Source organism: Scyliorhinus torazame, chromosome 5, assembly GCF_047496885.1.
Source record: "Scyliorhinus torazame isolate Kashiwa2021f chromosome 5, sScyTor2.1, whole genome shotgun sequence".
NCBI lineage: Eukaryota > Metazoa > Chordata > Chondrichthyes > Carcharhiniformes > Scyliorhinidae > Scyliorhinus > Scyliorhinus torazame.
Window position 1 is genome coordinate 163,657,883 of NC_092711.1, and position 20,402 is coordinate 163,678,284.

Sequence of the window (20,402 nt, forward strand, 5' to 3'; positions counted from 1 at the left end):
GACAAAGGTGCTTTCGAAAGTAGTAGGAGTCCGGGTCGAACCAAGCTGGGGGTTGGCTATATTTGGGGTTGCACAAGAGCCGGGAGTGCAGGAGGCGAAAGAGGCCGATGTTTTGGCCTTTGCGTCCCTAGTAGCCCGGCGCAGAATATTGCTAATGTGGAAAGAAGCCAAGCCCCGGGGGTGGAGACCTGGATAAATGATATGGCGGGGTTCATAAAGTTAGAGCGGATTAAGTTCGTCCTAAGGGGGTCGGCTCAAGGGTTTACTAGGCGGTGGCAACCGTTCGTCGAATATCTTGCGGAAAGATAGATAGGGGAGAACAAAGAAGGCAGCAGCAGCGGCCCAGGACTTGGGGGGGGGGGGGATGGGGGGGGGGGGGTGGCCTGAGACAAGGCAGTTGCCAATTAGGGCTAGTTTTTGTTTTTTGTTATTTAATATTTATTTATTTGTTGTTGTTTTTGTTTAAATTTAAAAAGGTCATTATTATCTGTATTGTTACAATGTTGTGTAAAGGATGCACAATGTACTGTGTTGGTTGACCAAAAATTTTCAATAAAATATTATTTTTAAAAAAAAGAGTATGTGAAACTTGATACCATTTGAATTGATTTTGCAGAGATCCCTTTGTCTTTTAGTTCAGTCGTTTTCTGGGATGTAAGAGGCTGGATGTCTTTTACGTTTCTGTAAGATGATTCAAGCTTGCAAGCTAAATAAATAACTTCTTTTTACGTGCGAATCCGTCTCAACTTTTATTGAGGCCAGACTGACAGAGAAAGAAATTTGGGGATCTACATTTGGTGCCGAAACCCGGGATTTCTCTGGGCGATCCTGATCCAACTGCGAAATCAGAATTAGACTGATTATGAACAGGAAGATGGGGAACAAAGGGCCCTCAATGTAGAACTGGAAAACGACCGCGCATTGATTGTTCCCCTCTTCTTATCGTCTGATTAGTCTGGTCACTCGCGGTTGGCACAGAAAGACCGCCTCGACAAAATCACAGGTCAGTCTGGGGATTAGCACTTTAATTGATGGGATTTCATATTGTTGTTTCGGCTTGGGTTAGGGTTTTGGGCTGATGGGACTTTAATAATGAAGGTTCAGTCTATTATATGGGTTCAGGGGCTGATGTGACTTCATTAATGAAGGTTCAGTCTATTATAAGGGTTCAGAGGCTGATGTGACTTAATTAATGAAGGTTCAGTCTATTATAAGGGTTCAGAGGCTGATGTGACTTAATTAATGAAGGTTCAGTCTATTATAAGGGTTCAGAGGCTGATGTGACTTAATTAATGAAGGTTCAGTCTATTATATGGGTTCAGAGGCTGATGTGACTTCATTAATGAAGGTTCAGTCCAGTATAACTGTTTTTAAATCTGAAGATGGTTCAACTCTATGTGTGAGTGTTTTAAATATATAGTTGATTAAGCTAAAATTGTCTCCTTGGACTGTAAAGTTCCGAGGTCTAGTTGAGATTGTGAGGAATGCTGCATATTGGTTGAAGCAGAAGTCTCTCAAAGGGTTAACAGCAGCAGGCGGAGTTGAAAACAGACAGTGCTTCTCACTCAGGCTTTGAGATAACAGCAGGAGCCGTAGTGTAATCAGATACCTTTCCTTTGAGTCAGTGAACACCAGCAAAGTTACGTTTTGAATTAATTAAAGGAAACCAGTGGGTTTCTCCACCTCTTTGATAAAAGTTATTATTTTCGAAAGCAATTGATTGAAATTGCCAGAATCTTAAATTTTACTTACTTGAAATAAGGTTTATCTCATTTTATCTGGAGATTAATAGAAACTTAAAGAAGATCATGGCCACCATTTTTAAAAAGTGTCAATCTGGAGATGATAGTTGATTTTGCTAATACTTATGATAGTTGATTTTGCTAATACTTATGTGTATGTAAAAGAAAAAAAACTTGTTAAAAGAAAAATTGTTAAGATAAAGAAATAATTAAGTTGTAAATGCTATACAAGTTTGTGTTAAGCAAATTGTAAATTTAGTTCTGAGTTGAGATCAGAGCTAAGCTTGCAAGTTGCAGTAATTCAATTTGAATTTTCAAACATTTTTAAGTTTAAAAAAAAAAGAGAGCAAATAGAGAAAAGAAGGACACAGATCTTGAATGCGTTGAATAGCACATTTCAAAGGCCCATAAATATTTCTGTTATCTTAGACCTAAAACCTAGGAAGATTGACGAGCCATAGGAATTTCTGGGGCGTTTTAATGAAATCTACCGGGGGCAGTCAGGCGATTTGCTGTATCAAAATGGTCAGAATTCCCCTCAATACTGTGCTATGTTAATGCATTGCCTACCACCTTCTGTGGTTACTGCTGTGAAATGTAATAACATGAATTGGACGGAGAACGACCCTTCCCAGATGGCAAGGGCAGTCAGATTTTACTGGAAGGAGGGTGTAGGCCAAGAAGGAGGCTCAGTTACAAAGGTTAAGACTGAGTATGTAATGAAAAAGGATGATCTGCGACCCCAACAAGCGGCAGAAATGGTAGTTTACCAGCAGGAGCTCCAATATAGTGACTTTGGGTGGGTGGATCAGCGAAGAGGAGGATGAGACAACAGTGCTATATTTCTATCACCCCCCAGTGGTGGACGTTAGACATTGAACAGTCACTGCATCACGTTACCCTGGCCTATGACAGAACTGGACGAAACAGGGAGTTGGAGGACAAATACCGGCCATTACTTGAGACCGAATGGCCAGTCAAGGTTACAGCCACAGTCACGGGAAAAGAAGGTACAGCCGATTTTGTTACAATATCACCACATTTATGGCCACAGTCAGCTTCGGTAAGCCCTCATATTACACGTCAGGTCCATGACCAGTACCATGCCAGGGATATGGGGCGAATGGTCAGCATCTTACCGCAGCTCGTCAGAATAGGTATGAGATATACCTTTTGAACAATCCACGTCTGACATTTAAATACTGTACCACTATCAATCCAGCCTGTTTTCTTAGTGGTCCCCCTGTCCATGAAGACGCACCTGGCCACGACTGTTTAGCCTTGATTCAGGAAGTTACCACAATAAGGGGCGATTTGAGTGACATTTCGTCAGAACAACCTGACATGATTATGTGTGGTCAAATATCCCACCGGGGTTTAGTTAATGACCTACTGCAGGCCCTCCTTCTGCCAGCGCAGATTTCCGTTATTAAATGCGCTGCCCACACGAATGGTACAACCCCAGTTGACGTTGGTAATGAACGAGCAGATTGTGCAGCGCGCACAGCCGCACAAATTCAGCAAGTGATGGTGCCTAAAATGTTAAGTCAGACTAAACGATCTACTATGAATATGTCTGCTTCTGACAAGCCAATGCCAACCATCCAAGACGTCATAAGGCTACAGGAGGACGCTCCTGAGAGTGATAAACAAATGTGGAAACGGTTAGGTTGTACATATGATTCTGTTTCCTCTTTATGGACCACGCCTGCACATCAGACTTGTATGTCTGATGTACTGGCTTTATGGGTCATCGAATGTGTACACTTTGCAACTCATTGTGGGGCTCGAGGGACTAGTGATTTGTTGCTGGACACTTGGTGGCACCCTAAAATGCAGGGGTTGGCCCAAAGTATCAGTAATCGGTGTTTGATTTGTCAGCAATATAACACCGGAAAAGGTATCCCTTGTGGGAAGGGTCAAACCCCGTTGCCCAGTGGTCCCTTTGAGACGCTCCAAATGGATTACATTGAGTTGGAAAGGTGTCAATATTACAAATATGTTTTGGTCATTGTGGATGTGTTCAGCAGATGGGTCGAGGCGTATCCGACTATCTATAATAAAGCTGCTACTGTGGTTAAAGTCTTGATGAGGGAAATCATTCCCCGGTACGGTATACCAGCTCAGTTAAGTTCTGATAATGGGCCTCATTTTATTGGACAAATTAACAAGGAGTTTTGCTCCCAGTTGGGCATACGCCAGCAGTTACACTGTGCTTACAGACCGCAGGCAGCCGGGTTGGTTGAGAGACACAATCAGACCCTCAAAACTAAATTGGCTAAATTAAGAGCAGACACGGGACTGACATGGCTTAAGTTGCTCCCCGTTGCCCTCTTCCAGCTGCGGGTTACACCTGCGGGACCAGCCCGGCTCTCTCCCGCCGAGATTCTTTATGGCAGGCCTCTTAGAACTCCTTGGAGCCTGCAGGTTCCCAGACGGGTTCAGTTTCATCAGATGACTGAAGAAATGACCACCTATGTTCTAGCCCTTACGCAAGTGCTCAAGGAACTCCATGGCCCAGTCCGTGCGGCTCACCAGCCATTGCCCCAGTACCTAGCTCACTTTCAGTCCAGCCCGGTAGTTATGTCATGGTCAAAAAATTGGACTAGGAAGGGGTCGGAGCCGCGATGGGACGGGCCCTTCCAAGTTCTCCTTACCACCCTCACAGCAGTTAAAGTGGAGGGGCGAAGTGCTTGGGTCCACCTACATCACTGTAAATTGAGTCCATCTCCACTACTGTAAAAGGTCGGATACTAACCTGCCTCCCTTCTCCAGTGCTATTTTCCAGGTGTGGAGCATGATGGAGTGGCTACGCATCGTCTGTCTGATATTTGGCCTCACTTCGCTTGGCGTGTTATTGGCGATGGACATGGAAAAGGGGAATATTATGTATCTGTGTAGCCCCAACCAATCTACAAGGATACATCACCTATGCAAAGGTGATGTTCTTCACTGCCCCCATATACGAGGACATGGTATCGACTCATGGAAGGTCATCAAAGTTAAGGAGAATGCGGGAGTCATGAAGCAGCTGCACCGGTCCCGGCGATGGGAAGGGAACATTATATGGACATTGCCTTGTTTTTGGAATACATGTAAATTTGATTTTGGATGTGTTAAAAGTGGTACAATAAAGGTAACATCAGGCTGTCAGAAGAGTGTAGGAAGAGACCATGAGAAAGAGAAAGGGACTAGAGAGAGGACGGGGCGTGTGAGAAGGGAAGTACAGCTAGAACGTAGGTTACCGGGAGATGCACTTAAGTTAATTAAAGGCCAAACTGAGGAAAACCCGGGTAGTATGAATCTCTTCTACCAGATTTACCACCGTCTGTATGGCCAGGGACGGGTTGTCTGCTACCCAAACCCCGCAGCGGTGTCTAGGTTATTTTCTGTTTCACCGCTTTGGGGCACTCCCCAAACGGTGGTTCATTGTCAGCGTTCCGAGCCATTGCCCGAGCACGTCACTCTTCCTTACGATCCGGATTCAGCACCACCGGCTATTTGCCTTCCCCTCCCTCGGGATAATTCCCATTCACAGTACGATAGGCTGTGACGGTGGAGGGCGTACATCCCTAGCCACTTCACTCCCAATAGGGATTCCCGGTCGTACGAGAATTGCTTCAGCAGTGAAGGATATGGCTGTTTGCTGGTAGAGGTGGACACAAATATAACATGTCTGTTTCCCACCTGTACGGACAGGAGGTGCCATATCACCCAGGCGTCTGGCCAATGCGTTTGTTATAACACCACTTGCGTTCCATTGAACGCTGGCCTCCAGCTCCTTTGTGGCTGGGCGAATGTCTCTCATATCACTGTTGGGAATAGGGCTTTCCGCATTGCTGGGCGGCCCGAATGGGCATTTCAAAATTGGATAAACTGGGCTACTGGGAGGTCCTTACGCAACCAATATGCTGATTGTGATGCTAGTCTCCACACGGAACAAGGATACTACTTTTTATTTAATGGTACGGCGACCAACGTTTTGTCACCCCCATTTCCCCGCCGAATTGCTATAGGGACTCTAGTCCCTACCACAGTCCCCTGCCCTTCGGCGTGGAACCTGCAAAATCAGTTAGCACGCCGGGCAGTCTCTGCTGAATTTTGCGAGAACTGGAAAAAACCTCAGGTTCTTGCACCCAACCGGGGCCACTCAGCCGGGTGGGGCATTCTGAGCGTATTGACACTGGGAGGTGTGGGGGGTTCCTTGGCTGTTAGTGATCGGAATTATTTTATTTGCGGCCTTACCATCTTGGGAAATGAAACCTTGGGAGCCCTCGGGACAATAACTAAGGAGTTGTCTCAGCTACGGTTGTTTGCAATGCAGAACCGGTATGCTCTTGACTATCTTCTGGCCCGTGAGGGTGGGGTATGCGCCATAGTACAGGGCAAGTGTATCATGGGTGTTCAGGACTTGACCGCTAACATTACTAAATTTATGGATCGCATACGGGATCACTTGGACGGGATGCAGGATCCTGACTCTTGGGGTAAGTGGGGATTTGGAGGATGGAAGGACTGGTTGATAAATATGGCCATGTATCTAGTGGTAGCTATCGGCTGCATCTTTGTGGGCCTGGCCATCCTTAAATGTGTGATGGGTAGAATGCGGGGTGCACTAGATCAGATCACCGCCCCAATCACCGAGAAAAAAAATTTAACTGTTAAAATCCATGAGGGTGAGGCAGATGAAGGGGGGCTAAGACAGGAATTGGAAATGCAGCGACGGATCTTTTTAGATGAGGAACCGTAGCTATAGATTGGATAGTTCGGTTATCATGGAATGATAAAAGGAGGGAATGACGAATGTGATATAAAATAGTTACTTTAGAGTTACTAGTTAATGTAATGTAGAAATAAGCCACTTTGATTCTTGCAGTTAGGGACAAAGGAATTTGAGACCGCATGGAAAAAGCAGGAAGAGGTGTGTCTATGAGAGTGATGCTGCATTGATAGGGGCCAGAGAAAGGGATTGGAAGTGAGCCAATCAGAATAGATCGAACAGGTCAGGAGGGACATAGGCTGACCTATGTCCGTCGAGTATGTGAAACTTGATACCATTTGAATTGATTTTGCAGAGATCCCTTTGTCTTTTAGTTCAGTCGTTTTCTGGGATGTAAGAGGCTGGATATCTTTTACGTTTCTGTAAGATGATTCAAGCTTGCAAGCTAAATAAATAACTTCTTTTTACGTGCGAATCCGTCTCAACTTTTATTGAGGCCAGACTGACAGAGAAAGAAATTTGGGGATCTACAAATTTGGGGATCTACAAATTTGGGGATCTACACGCAGGGCGCATATGATAGGGGCGAGGATGTGTACGTTTCTTTGGGTAGAGGACAGGTGTGTGAAGTTCTCGGAGAGCCCAGCAAACCACGGCCATATGTTCTGGGCGTGCCCGGCGCTGGAGGGGCTTCGCAAAGGCTATGTCCAAGGTCTTAGATACTCGGGTAAAACCGGGCTGGGGGATAGCAATATTTGGGGTGTCAGACGAGCCGGGAGTACAGGAGCCGAAAGAGGCCGGAGTTCTGGCCTTTGCCTCTTTGGTAGCCCGGAGAAGGATCTTACTAATGTGGAGGGACGCGAAGACCCCAAGCTTGGAGGCTTGGATCAATGACATGGCGAGGTTTCTCAGGTTGGAGAAGATAAAGTTTGCCTTGCGAGGGTCTGTGTAAGGCTCTCCAGACGGACGCAACCGTTTCTAGACTTTCTCACGGAACAGGAGGTTTTGGTTTATGTAAGGGGCGTTTGCCCCATTTTTGTTCTTAATTTGTTAAATCGTTTAAGGGTTAGAGGATTACGATGCTTTGTTTGTTGGCGTATTGTCCTGTTTATTTCTCTTTTGTATATTTTCTTTCCTTAATGGAGTGTTTTGTAAAAATTATTGAAAAACTTTGAATAAACATATTTTTAAAAAAATAAATAAATAACACAGTAATTTGCATTTATACAGCACATTTAATGCAATTAAATTTCCCAAGGTGTTTCAAAGGGACATTGTAAATCCAGGTTTCACAAATGATTTGATAAAATTGTCCAAGCTCATGATCATGACAGAAAATACTGCTTCTCCCTGTCTCTGCCTCCACACACTCCTCCCTATTGATTGTAACACTAATTCATCCCAATTCTCCTCCCCTGAAGATGCTGACTCTCGAGTTCAGTTTCACTCTCACCTATTGCCCTCCCCAATATGTCTAAATCGTTACACCTGAAGTTAACGGCAGCACGGTAGCACAAGTGGATAGCACTGTGGCTTCACAGCGCCAGGGTCCCAGGTTCGATTCCCCGCTGGGTCACTGTCTGTGTGGAGTTTGCACGTTCTCCCCGTGTCTGCGTGGGTTTCCTCCGGGTGCTCCGGTTTCCTCCTACAGTCCAAAGACGTGCAGGTTAGGTGGATTGGCCATGATAAAATTGCCCTTAGTGACCAAAAAGGTTAGAAGGGGTTAGTGGGTTACGGGGATGGGGTGGAAGTGAGGGCTTAAGTGGGTCGGTGCAGACTCGATGGGCCAAATGGCCTCCTTCTGCACTCTATGTTCTATGTTAACAAAACATTGTGCTAAGGGGCGTCACAAAAAAAACCAGTGACTACCCACATGTACTCTGTGCTCTCCACTCCCTCTTTTCATCCCAGTCCCAGACGTTTGTAGACTGGGCTCCGGGTGGGTAATGCCGGCTGAATCTCCCATAGTCCCCAGCGCCGGGCAAACCGCTCCATCCACCGTGGGGGGGGGGGGGGGGCATATCGAGAGGAGAAGAGGCGCATGCGCGGTGGTGATTATTCCCTCAGGTAAAATGAGCATCAATGACCACGTGACACCCGTTGCCCATTGTCCTCAGGCGGCCAGCAACCAATGGAAAGATTGGAGGTCCGGAAGGACTCTAGTCCTCCAGCTATTGAGAGCGGGGGATTTGTCTGGATGACATTTGAGCTTCACAAAGACTGAAGCTCCATCCTGTGCCCAAGATCTTTGAGTATAACACTTTATTTTCTCCACTTTTCCATTTCTTTTCTCATTCTGGCCTTCAATAGGTCACTTGCAGCAACGTTATATTCCAGAAGAGACAATGCTGGAAAATCTCAGGTGTGGCAGCGACTGTAAGGAGAGAAAATAGCTGACATTTAGAGTCCAGATGACCCTTTGTCAAAGCTAAAAGGCTTAGAAAGTGGGAGATATTTATACTGTAATGTGAGGGAATGAAAGATGAGTCATAGTCGCAGAAACGAAGGAAAAAGAGTGCTAATAGCTACAGAAACCAAGGGGAAAGAGTGCTAATAGCTACAGAAACCAAGGGGAAAGAGTGCTAATGATAGTCCCCAGAGAGAATAAAAGATGTGAAAGGTCAAATAGCCGAGAAACTAAAATCAGAGGGTAAGGTGTGACAGATACAGATGTGGGGAGAAGGGGGACATGGGTGGGAGAGAGGTAAAATGAGAGAAAGGGGGAAGCAAAGGGGAGAAAAGGTAAGGAAAGAGAATAATATTGGGGGGAAAATATATATGAAGAAAGAAATAAAAGGTAAATGACAGTTAAAATGAGATGGAATGAAAACGAAAAGGGTCGAGGTGGGTAGAGCTAAACATCTGAAGTTGCTGAATTTGATGTTCAGACTGGAAGGCATGTCTAACCGAAAGATGAGATGCTGCTCCTCCAATATGCGTTGAGCTTCTCTCGAACATCGTAGCAGGCCAAGGACAGACATGTGGGCATGGGAGCAGGGTCTTGTGTTAAAATGGTGAGCAATGGGAAGGTCAGGGTCCTGAATGCACACAGACCGAAGGTGCTCAGCAAAGCGATCACCCACTCTACGTTTGGTCTCTCCGACATAGAGGAGACGACATTGGGAGCAGTGAATGCAATCAACCAAATTGAAAGGGGTGCAAGTGAAACACTGCTTAACTTGGAATGAGTGTTTTGGGCCTGGGATGTTAAGCATGGAAGAGGTAAAGGGGCAGATGTTACACCTGTGATTGCATGAGAAGGTGCCATGGGTGATGGGAGAGGTGTTAGATATGATGGAGGAGTGGACTAGACTATCCTGAAGGGAACGGTCTCTGCGGAATGCTGACAGCGGGTGGAAGGAAAGATGTGTTTGGTGGTGGCATCACGCTGGAGTTGGCGAAAATGGTGGAGGATTGTGCTTTGCATATGGAGGCTGGTGGGATGAAATGTGAGAACGAGGGTGACTCTATCCTTGTTCTGGGAGGGGCGGGGCGAGGATAGTGGCGCGGGAGATGGACCGCATGTTGTTGAGGGCCCTGTCCACAACTGTAGGTGGGAAATCACAGTTGAGGAAGAAGGAACACATTTTCGAAGCACCATCGTAACAAATGCGATGGCGAAGGAGCTGCGAGAAAGGGATGGAGCCCTTACAGAATTTAGGGTGCGAAGAGCTGTAGTCCAGATAGCTGTGGGAGTCAGTGGGCTTGTAATGGACATTAGTGGATAGACTGTTGCCGGAAATGGAGACAGTAAGGTCAAGGAAGGGACGGGAAGTGTCTGAGATGGAACAGGTGAAAATGATGGAGGGGTGGAAACTAGAAGTGAAGTTGATGAATTTTTCAAGTATGGACGGGAGCTTGAAATGGCACCAAAATAGTCATCAATGTATTGGTAAAGGAGTTGTGGGAGGGGACCTGGGTTGGCCTGGAACAAGGAATGTTCCACATACCCCATAAAAAGGCAAGCGTAGCTAGGATCCATGCAGCTACTCATTGCTTCACCTTTGATTTAGAGAAAGCGGGATGAGTTGAAGGAGAAGTTGTTGAGAGATAGACCGAGTTCAGCCAGGCGGAGTAGAGTAGATGGGAATTGTTAAGGCCTCTTTTCAAGAAAGAAGCGCAGAGCTCTCTACACCATCACCCCACACCAGGATGGCCTTTGGGAATCACTCTAAAGTCGGCCTTTTTCTTTGTCAAACAGGCCAAGTATTTGCTCGGCTTATTCCCAAACTCGTACAACTTCTCCCTCACAAACTCTCAACTTTTCTCGACCTGCTGAGTCGATAGGAGTCCAAAGCCACTCTTGCTGCGTTAACCTCCTTCAGCAATAGCTTACTCGGGCCCTCCATATGATTCTCCGCCACCTTCGCCAAACCTCCAGACGCCGCTGGTTCTCCAGCATCCTGCACCTTTTATTAGCAGTGTGAGAAATGATCAGCCCCGAGCATAAACGTCACACGTCCTCCACAAAATGGAGCGGGGAATTCAGGGGTCGAGTTAACCAAAAGGAAGACCTTGTATCTCGTTTTTGTGGCTGCCGAAAAATCCTGGAAGAACTAAATCCTCAGTCCCTCATGGAGCCAGGTCCCAAATGACCTTACCCGTCTCCAGGACCCTCTGGTGATCTTTCAAGTTGTGGAAGTGAATGATTACAGGCCTGGGATGAAAACTATCCCTTGGCCTCAAAGACAGGATCCGATGCCCTTTCTAATTTGAAACACCCAGGCTTCACATCTATCTTGAGAAAATGTGGCAGCCAGCCCTTGAAGAACCTAACAGGAACCTTACCCTCCACACCTTCTGGCAGGCCGACGACTCGGGTGTTCTTTCTCTCACCCTCAGTTCTCCAAGTCCTCCAGGAGTCCACCACACCACTCAACCGGTTTTCCAAGGATTGAATTCTTGCCTCTGCCGAGGAGGCATCTTGCTCAACATTCTGGATTCTCTCCTCGGGATCGTCAATCCTTTCCTTGATATTTTGCAGCTCGGCCTCATGAGCTCACAGATATTGAGTCAGCTCACTCAGCCTCTGGTCAATAACATGGAGAATGTCGGCAGTCATCATTTTCACCGCCTCCGAGAGAGTCCCGGAGAACGCGGGGTCAGGCCGCCATGTCCAAAAGGCGGCTCCACCCCCACTGAATCCACCTGCACTCTTTTATCGATAGATTTATTTTTTAAAATAAAATTTAGAGTACCCAATTATCTCTTTATTCCAATTAAGGGGCTATTTCGCATGGCCAATCCACCTACCCTACACACCTTTGGGTTGTGGGGGTGAAACCCACACAGACATGGGGAGAATGTGCAAACTACACACGGACAGTGACCCAGGGTCAGGATTCGGACCCGGGTTCTCAGCGCTGCAGCCCCAGTGCTAACCACTGTGCCACATGCCGCCCAATCAATAGATTTCTTGACATATTTCGGCATAATCTCACCAAAACCAATCCTGAAGTCTTCCAGGGACATGAGAACAACTATTAATTCTGGCATTAATTCGATGAATGCCGGGAAATCAGGATAAATTACGGATTATAGGCGAGTGACACCAGAACCTGCGGAAAAGCCGCTTCACGTGGTCCCCCCCCCCGACAGATTTCTGATTGGCGAGGGAGTCAAGGGTCATGGGAAACCAGCAGGAAAATGGAGAGAAAGCTGAGATGAGGAGGGATTTCCTCACTCGAGGGTGTAACACAAGTGCAAGGCAATGACCATCTCCTGCAAGATGAGAATAAGAATCTTTATTGTCACAAGTAGGATTACATTAACACTGCCATGAAGTTACTGTGAAAAGCCCCGAGTCCCCACATTCCGGCGCCTGTTCGGGTCACAGGGGGAGAATTCAGAATGTCCAAATTACCTGACAACACGTCTTTTGGGATTTGTGGGAGGAAACCGGAGCACCCGGAGGGAACCCACGCAGACACGGAGAACGTGCAGACTCCACGCAGACGGTGGCCCTAGCCTGGAATCAAACCTAGGACCCTGGAGCTGAGAAGCAACAGTGCTAACCACTGTGCTACCCTTACATCTAACCACCGCTCCTTGACATGCAATGGCATTACCATCGCTGAATCCCCCACAAACAACATCCTGTGGGTTACTATTGATCAGAATCTGAAGTGGACTAGCCATATTAGTACTGTGGCTACCAGGGCAGGTTAAAGGCTGGGAATTATTTTTCTTCCTAAATATTTTTATTCTCCTTTTTCACATTTTCATCCAAATTTACACCCACCGACAAACAATCAACAGTAACAAATATAATGTCAATCCCCTGGCCAACAATTCCTCCCTCCCACCAACCCTCAAACAACCCTCAACATTTTAAATACAAACATCAAAGAAAAGGATTCAGGAATTCACCATACAACCCCATACATAGTCACCAACAACATACACAGTCCAACCCCACCCCAACCCCCCCACTCCACTCTTTTGTTCAATGTCATCCAATTTTTGAAAGTGCATAGTAAACACATGAATTGTACAATCCTTCTACCCTTCCCCTCAACTCAAACTTCACTTTTCTGAGTGTTAAAAACTCCAACAGACCCCCCCGCCACGCCAGGGCACAGGGTGGAGAAACTGACCTCCACCCCAACAGGATCCGCCTTTGGGCGATGAGCGAGGCGAAGGGTAAAACATCTGCCTCCGCACCCGCTTCCAACCCTGGCCGATCCAATACCCCGAATATGGCCTCCAGAGGACCCGGCTCATGCCTCACATGTACCACCTTCAAAATTACCTTGAACACCTCCCACCAATACCCCTCCAGCTTTGGACAGGATCAAAACATATGAACGTGGTTTGCGGGTGTCCCCCCCCCCCCCCCCCCCCCCCCGCAACGTTCACAAACATCCTCTACCTCCTCAAAGAGTCGGCTCATCTTCACCTTTGTGAGGTGCGCCCGATACACCACGTACAGCTCTATCAGCCCCAACCTCGCGCACAAAGTTGAGGCATTTACCCTCCAGAGCACCTCACACCACAACCCCTCCTCCATGCTCTCTCCCAGCTCTTCCTCCCACTTTGCCTTAATCCCCTCCAGTGGGCCTTCTGTTCTCCTCAAATCGCCCCATAAATTGCCAACACCACCCCCTTCTCCATTCCCGGAAAGCTCTGTATCTCCTTCTTAGCGAAATAAAGGCTGGGAATCCTACAGCGAGTAACTCACAACCTGACCGCCCAGAGCTTGTCCAAACATCTACAAGGCACAAGTCAGGAGTGTAATGGAATACTCTCCACTTGCCTGGATGAGTGCAGCTCCAACAACACTCGAGCAGCTCGACACCATCCTGGACAAAGCAGCCAGGTTGATTGCTCCTCTGTCCACAAACATTCAAACCCTCCACCACTGACAAACAGTGGCAGCCGTGTGTACCATTTACAAGATACAGTAAGTCAAGAAGTAAGTCGCCAAGGTTCCTCAGACAGCACCTTTCCAAAACCACGACCACTACTATCTAGAAGGACAAGAGCAGCAGATACCTGGGAACCTCACCCCCTGGAGGTTCCCCTCCAAGTCACTCACCAGACCGACTTGGAAATATATCGCCGTTCCTTCAGTGTCGCTGGGGCAAAATCCTGGAACTCCTCCCTACCAGCACAGTGGGTGTACCTACACCTCAGGGACTGCAGAAGTTCAAGAAGGCAGCTCACCACCACCTTCTGAAGGGCAACTAGGGATGACAAAAAATACTGGCCTAACCAGCGGCCCCCAAATCCCGTCAATGAATTGATTAATTTTTTTAAATACCAAAATTTTTTTCCAATTCAGGGGAAATTTAGCATGGCCAATCCACCCACCCTGCACATGGGTTGTGGGGGTGAGACCCATGCAGACACGGGGAGAATGTGCAGACTCCACATGGACAGTGACCTGGGGCCGGGATCGAACCCGGGTCCTCGGCACCGAGAGGAAGCAGGGCTAACCGTTGTGCCACTGTGCTGCCCCCATCAATACATTTAAAGGAAATGTGGTGAAGCTTTGGAATTCTCTACCCCAGAGGACTGTGGAACCTCAGTCATCAAATATTTTCAGGGCAGTTTGATAGGTTTCTAGGTCGTGAAGTTATTGAGGGATATGGGGGATGGCGTGGAAAAATGGTGCTGGGCGGCACGGTACCAGAGTGGTTAGCACTGTTGCTTTGACTGTACCTCCTGTTTGTTATGGTCTCTGTGCCTAGGACAGGAAGCAGTGAGCATGTATCTGTCAATCAGCCTGAATCAGCACCTTCAGGAGAATTGGGAGGGTGAATATTAGATACAGCAGAGTGAGAATGGAGGGAGAGTGAGTGGGATGGAGATTTACAGCTTTTGGGGAATGAGAGGAAAGAATGTTTCATAGAAATTAAAATAATCTGTTCTGAATTTCTATCCTGTACTGACTGTGATGTATTTTGTAAACTCATTTTACAGGATGTTAAAAGGAGAGGATTTACAGACGGAAATCTCAAACATCATGTTTAGATCTGACAGAGTCACTCGGTTCATTGGCCATTAAATCGGGAAGGAGGAATGTTCGCCCGACCTGTTGGCTTCAAAAGATTTTAAATATCAGTGTGACTGGAAAAGCACCGAGACACACCCACCCGAGTGAGAGTGTTCCAGAGCACTGATTGTGGAAAGAGCTTTAACCAGTTACACAGCCTGAAAACACATCACACCATTCACAGCGGGGAGAGACCGTACACGTGTTCTGTGTGTGGACGAGGCTTCAACTGATTGTCCGACTGGAGAGACAAGAGGAGACCCAAAACATGGGGAAACGGTGGAAATGTGGGGACTGTGGGAAGGGATTCAGGGTTCCATCTGCGCTGGAAGCTCATCGACACATTCACACTGGGGAGAGGCCCTTCACCTGCTCTGTGTGTGGGAAGGGAGTCACTCCGTTATCCCATCTGAAGTCACACCAGCGGGTTCACACCAGGGAGAGGCCGTTCACCTGCTCAGACTGTGAGAAGACATTCAGTCACTCATCCACCCTGCAGACGCACTAGCGAGCACACACTGGGGAGAGACCGTACACCTGCTCTCAGTGTGAGAAGGGATTCCCTCAGTTATCCAGCCTGAACTCACATCAGCGAGTTCACACTGGGGAGAGGCCATTCACCTGCCCTCAGTGTGGGAAGGGATTCACTCAGTCATCCAACCTCAAGTCACATCAGCGAATTCACACTGGGGAGAGACCGTTCACCTGCTCTCAGTGTGGGAAGGGATTCTGTGTTTCCTCGAACTTGCTGAAACACCAACAAGTTCACAATTGATTACAGGGATAGGATTCTGTTGTTATTGTTTCTACTTCAATTACACAGAGGACTGCATTGTGTTCATTCTGACAGTTGGTCGATGGGGAGGGTCGGAGGGTTTCTTTCTGCTGGACTGGCCATTATCCCGACTTTGCCTCCAATGGGCTGATGCACTCTGAACCTTCTTGCGAATACCTGGTTTGAAGTTTCACAAGAATCAGAAGAGTGAAAGGGAGTTTTGAAGTTTAAGACTATTTGTTTCCATTTCTGTTTGGAAGCCCCAGAACCATGCCACGTTGCCATGAAGAGGGACTATGGTGGTTACATGATTCTTTTGTTTAGTTTATTTGGGTGTTTCTCACTATGGAAAACTGAGTATGCGGGGCTCAGGGTATGAGGGAACAAGGTGTCTGAGGTGGGCTGGGAAAATACATTAAAAGGTATGATGGGAGATAGCTATTATTTAAGGAATTATTACATATTTACAAGGGGATTGGTTAGTTCAGTTGGCTGGATGGCTGGTTTGTGATACTGAGCGACACCAACAGTGTGGGTCAAACTCCTGTACCGGCTGAGGTTATCCATGAAGGCCCCGTCTTCTCAACATTGCCCCTCGCCTGAGGTGTGGTGATCCTCGGGTCAAATCACCACCAAGCAGCTCTCTCGCTCTCTCTTTCTCAGGAGAGAGAAGCCTGTGGTCCTCTGGGACTTTGGTGACTTTCACATATGTATGACAAATATAAATTAATTTAAGGAATAAATATCCAACAGTAATTGTGATGCAATGGTGCCGAGGGGATTTTCACAGTAGTTTCTTTTGACAATAATAAAGATTATTATTATAACAGGAAACATTAAAGATTCCATTACATGAAAAGAAGGGGCTCATAAAATGGCCAAAATAGGTAATAAGCCTGAGGATTGGGAACTTGTTTTAGAATTCAGCAAAGGAGGATCAAGAAACTGATAAAAAGAAAATAGAATATGAGAACAAACTGGCGAGAAACATTAAAAAAAGGACTGGATCAGCTCCTATAGGAATGTGAAAAGGAAAAGATTAGCAAAGACCAATGTGGTCCATTCCAGACAGAGACAGGAGAGTTTATGATGGGGAATAAGGAAATGGCAGGGAAACTAAACAATGTGTGTCTGTCTTCATGGAGCAAGATACAGAAATTGTTCTAAAAACACCAGAGAACCAAGGGACCAGTGAGCACGAGGAACTGAAAGAGATTAGTATTAGTGAAAAAGTAGTACTGGAGAAATTAATGTGGTTGAAAGTTAATGAATCCCCAAAAGCTGCTGCTCGACATCCCAGAGTGTTGAAAGTGGCGGCTGTAGAGATAGAGGATACATTGGTGATCATCTTTCACAATTCTGTAGATTCTGGAATGGTTCCTGCAGATTAGAAGGTGGTAAATGTAACCCCACTATTTAAGGAGAGAGAGAGAAAACAGGGAACTACAGACCCATTAACCTGACATCATTGGAGGAAAAATGCTACAATCTATTATAAAGGATGTGATAACATATGAATTAGGAGCAGGAGTAGGCCACTCGGCCCCTCGAGCCTGCTCCACCATTCATTACATCCTGGCTGATCTGATTGTAACCTCAACTCCACACAGGCCCCTTAGAAATTAAATCTGTGGAGATAGTTATGGGGAATAAGGAAATGGCAGAGGAGTTAAACAGATATTTTGCATTACTCTTTATGGTTGAAGAGACTTCAAATATTCCATTAATACTAAAGAATATGGAGGAGGAATTAAATACCAATACCAGAGACGCAGTATTCAACAAACTAATGCGGCTAAAGACAGATAAGTACCCTATCCCTGATGACTTACACCTTAGGATCCTAAAGAAATGCCTACAGAGATAGTGTCAGCAGTTTTGGCCCCCTTATTTAAGGAGAGATATTATTTTATTGGAGGAGGGTTAGAGAAGATTCACTATGATGATCCCCGGTATGAAGGGATTGTTTTAGGAGCAAAGGTTAAACAGGTTTGGACTCTACTCATTGGAATTTAGAAGATTGAGAGGTGATCTCATTGAAACATACAGGATTCTTCAGGGGCTTCACAGGGTAAATGCTGAGAGGATGTTTCCCCTCGTGGGAGAGTCTAGGCCCAGAATAAAGAGATGTAAATTTGAGACTGAGATTAAGAGGAATTTTTTCTCTGAGGGTTGTGAATCTGTGGAACTGAAATCTGTGGGGACAGAGTCCCTGTGTATATTTAAAGCTGAGATAGATTCTTGATCAGTGAGGGAATCAAGGATTCCAGGGAAAGGGCAGGAAAGTGGATGAGAGAAATGTTGAATCAGCCATGATCCTATTTAAAGGCTGAACAGCATCCTCTTCTTCCTATTTCATATCGTCATATGATGGTCTTCGCCCCACCTATTGTCCCGATAACCTTTCACCCTCTTGCTTAACACTAATCTATCCAGCTCTGCCTTCTAAATATTCAAAGACTCTGCTTCCACTGCCCTTAGGAAGAGAGTTCCAAAGACTCAGCACCCATTGCGAGAAAAAAAGTTATTCTCTGCCTTAAAGGGGCAAGTTGCTACTTTTTAAAAATTCCAATTAAGGGGCAATTTAGTCTGGCCAATCCACCTACCCTGCAAATCTTTGGGTTGGGGGAATGAGACCCACGCAGACACGGGGAGAATGTGCAAACTTTACACAGACAGTGACTTGGGGCTGGGATCAAATTTGGGTCCTCAATGCCGTGAGGCAACAGTGCTAACCAGTGTTGTTACTTTAAGAAGTCTTCAATTTCTAGATTCTCTCACAAGAGGAAACATCCTTTCCACATCCAACATCAAGGTTCAATCAAGTCACCTAAACTCCATCGGACACAAGCCCAGCCTGTCCATTCATTCCTCATAAGATAACCTCCCTACTTTTGTATTCCATTCCCCTCACAATAAACAATGACATTCTATTAGCTTTCCTAATTACTTGCTGTACCTTTATACTCACCTTTTGTGATTCATGCTCTTGGACACCCAGATCCCTCCGAATCTCCAAGCTCTGCAATGAATACAAATCTTCAAGTAATAACTTTTCCTACATTGCACTCCATTTGGGAAATTTTAGACCGCTCATTTAACATATATTTTTGTAACCTCCTTATGTCCTCTTCACAATTTAATTTCCTACCTATCTTTGTATCATTGTAACATAGGAGCAGGAGTTGGCCATTCAGCCCATTGAGCCTGCTCCACCATTCAATACGATCATGGCTGATCATCCACTTCAATGCCTTTCCCCCCACACTATTCCCATATCCCTTTGTGTTATTAACATTCAGAAATCTGTCAGTTGGGCGGCACGGCGGCGCAGTGGTTAGCACTGCTGCCTCACAGCGCCAAGGACACGAATTTGATCCTGGCCCTGGGTCACTGTCCATGCGGAGTTTGCACATTCTCCCCATGTCTATGTGCGTCTCACCCCCAGAACCCAAAGATGTGCAGGGTAGGTGGATTGATACTGGTTCTTCCAAATCAGTCCATAATTTTCCATGTTTTAAAATTCTATTTGGAATAATTGATTCTATAAGCTTGCCCACCAATGATGTTAAACTAACTGATCTGCAATTGCTGGGGCTATCCTTATTGAACAAATGCATAAGATTTGTAATTCTCCAGTCATCTGGCACCTCCAGCAAAGACTGGGAAATTATTGCCAGCTCCACTGTAATTTACATTCTCACTTTAACATTTCCTCCTTATCAATTAAAAATAATAATTTTTATTATTGTCACAAGTAGGCTTATATTAACATTGCATTGAAGTTACTGTGAAAATCCCCTCGTCGCCACACTTCGGAGCCTGTTCTGGTACACGGCGGGAGAATTCAGAATGTCCAATTAATCTAGCAAGCATGTCCTCCGGGACTTGTGGAAGGAAACCGGAGCACCTGGAGGAAACCCACGGAGACACAGGGAGAACATGCAGACTCTGCACAGGCAGGGACCCAAGCCGGGAATCAAACCCGGGACCCTGGCGCTATGGAGTAACAGTGCTACCGTGCCGCTCTGGCGACAAAGTTTCTTAATCTGCCTCCATGGCCTGGGTAGCCTCTTTAGCCTCTATATCCTTGGTAAAGACAGACAGTGACTTTAGTTTCATTTTGAACAGGGTGTCAGTTACTGTGTCTCATTCTTGAAAAGCTCTTTCTTCACATTTAAACAGGTAATGGTAAGTGGGGGGGGGGAAATGATACGCAGTGACCCCAAAACAAGGTACTGTCGACATTCAGATAAAAGCAAATTACGACAGATGCTGGAATCTGAAACAAAAGCAGTAAAAACTCAAGTATTTCAGCAGGCCTGACAGCATCTGGGGAGAGAAAGGGAGCTAATGTTTCGAGTCTGGATGGCTTTGACAAAGAGTCATCCAGACAAAATATTCGCTCCCTTTTCTCTCCACAGATGCTGTCAGACCTGCTGAGATTGTCCAGCATATTCTGTTACTGTAGACATTCCCTGTCTGCCCAGTTCTATTTTGAAGTCAGCCCCTGAATTGTGTGGACATAGTTTCAGATTTCCATATTTGATGAACAAACGTTGAAATATTTGCTCCACACCCACAGGGTCTCATCTGTTTAAAGCCACAAACAGAAAGGTGCAGTTTTCTCCTGGAGTTTGAGACAGATAAGCTTTCAAAATGATGCCG